Raw genomic sequence first — 1,503 nt, 5'->3', positions numbered from 1 at the left:
TTACTTTTACTTCACAGGAACTTTTTCTTGGCCTTCGACAGGAACTTTGTTTCTCGCTTGAATGCACCAGAGAGCGGGACACAACAGCAGCAACCACTTACTCACACAAACCTCTTACCTGAAGGTGAGGGGAAGGACTTAACCGCCACACTCATTCAGTCATGGTCTCTGCGCCCAGAGCAGGCATATGCAGAGTAAGGGAATATTCCTGTCACGTAGGTAAGAAGATGGCATAGAACACACGATTCTGTTACTAAGCAAAACATCAGTCAAGCAGTCTTCTAATCAGGCAAGTTCAGACAAAGTCAATGCATTATGAGAGGGAGAGAAAGAGAGAGGGGGAGGGGGTGGGGGGTGGGGGTCATGATATAAAAGATGTACATTAGAATATAAAACGGTTTTGAAGAAGTGCTGATATTAATGTACTGGGGCAAGGACATGGTTTGAAGTGGTATCTACTGTCGATGCAAACAAGTAGGATCCCTATACCAGTCTGCTGTTCCCACATGCTTCAAGAGGGCCACCAGTGTTCCTGTTCCCAAGAAAGCTAAGGTAACTGAGCTAAACGACTACCGCCCCGTAGCACTCACTTCCGTCATCATGAAGTGCTTTGAGAGACTAGTCAAGGACCATATCACCTCCACCCTACCTGACACCCTAGACCCACTCCAATTTGCTTACCGCCCAAATAGGTCCACAGACGATGCAATCTCAACCACACTGCACACTGCCCTAACCCACCTGGACAAGAGGAATACCTATGTGAGAATGATGGATCCATGGAAGACGTCTGCTATCATTTACAAGTGTGTCACCTGCCGCAAAGTTAGATGGAGGTTAGTTGACCAAAAGATGGCTGACTTGCTTGGAGACAGACTCACATCTGAACCGTCATTCACCAGTGTTGGACTTGATGTGTTTGGACCATGGAACGTCATCATGGAATGTCATCATGGAATGTCATCATGGAATGTCATCATGGAATGTCATCATGGAATGTCATCATGGAATTTCATCACTTGTGACACTAGAGGTGGTAGTGCAGACTCCAAGGAATGGCCGGTGCTCTACTAGAGCAGTCCATATTGAGCTCATCGAATCCATGTCCATATCCAGCTTCATCAATGCGCTGAGGCGTTTTTTTTCTCTATCTGTGGTCCAGCAAAAGTGCTACGCTCTGATCGAGGTACAAACGTTATAGGTGCCTGCAGGGAACTGGGTATCGACAAAAATGACTCAGAACTGAAGTGCTTTGAGAGACTAGTCAAGGACCATATCACCTCCACCCTACCTGACACCCTAGACCCACTCCAATTTGCTTACCGCCCAAATAGGTTCACAGACGATGCAATCTCAACCACACTGCACACTGCCCTAACCCACCTGGACAAGAGGAATACCTATGTGAGAATGCTGTTCATCGACTACAGCTTGGCATTCAACACCATAGTACCCTCCAAGCTCGTCATCAAGCTCGAGACCCTGGGTCTCGACCCCGCCCTG

Source organism: Oncorhynchus gorbuscha, linkage group LG13, assembly GCF_021184085.1.
Source record: "Oncorhynchus gorbuscha isolate QuinsamMale2020 ecotype Even-year linkage group LG13, OgorEven_v1.0, whole genome shotgun sequence".
Lineage (NCBI taxonomy): Eukaryota > Metazoa > Chordata > Actinopteri > Salmoniformes > Salmonidae > Oncorhynchus > Oncorhynchus gorbuscha.
This window is presented reverse-complemented; position numbering follows the sequence as displayed.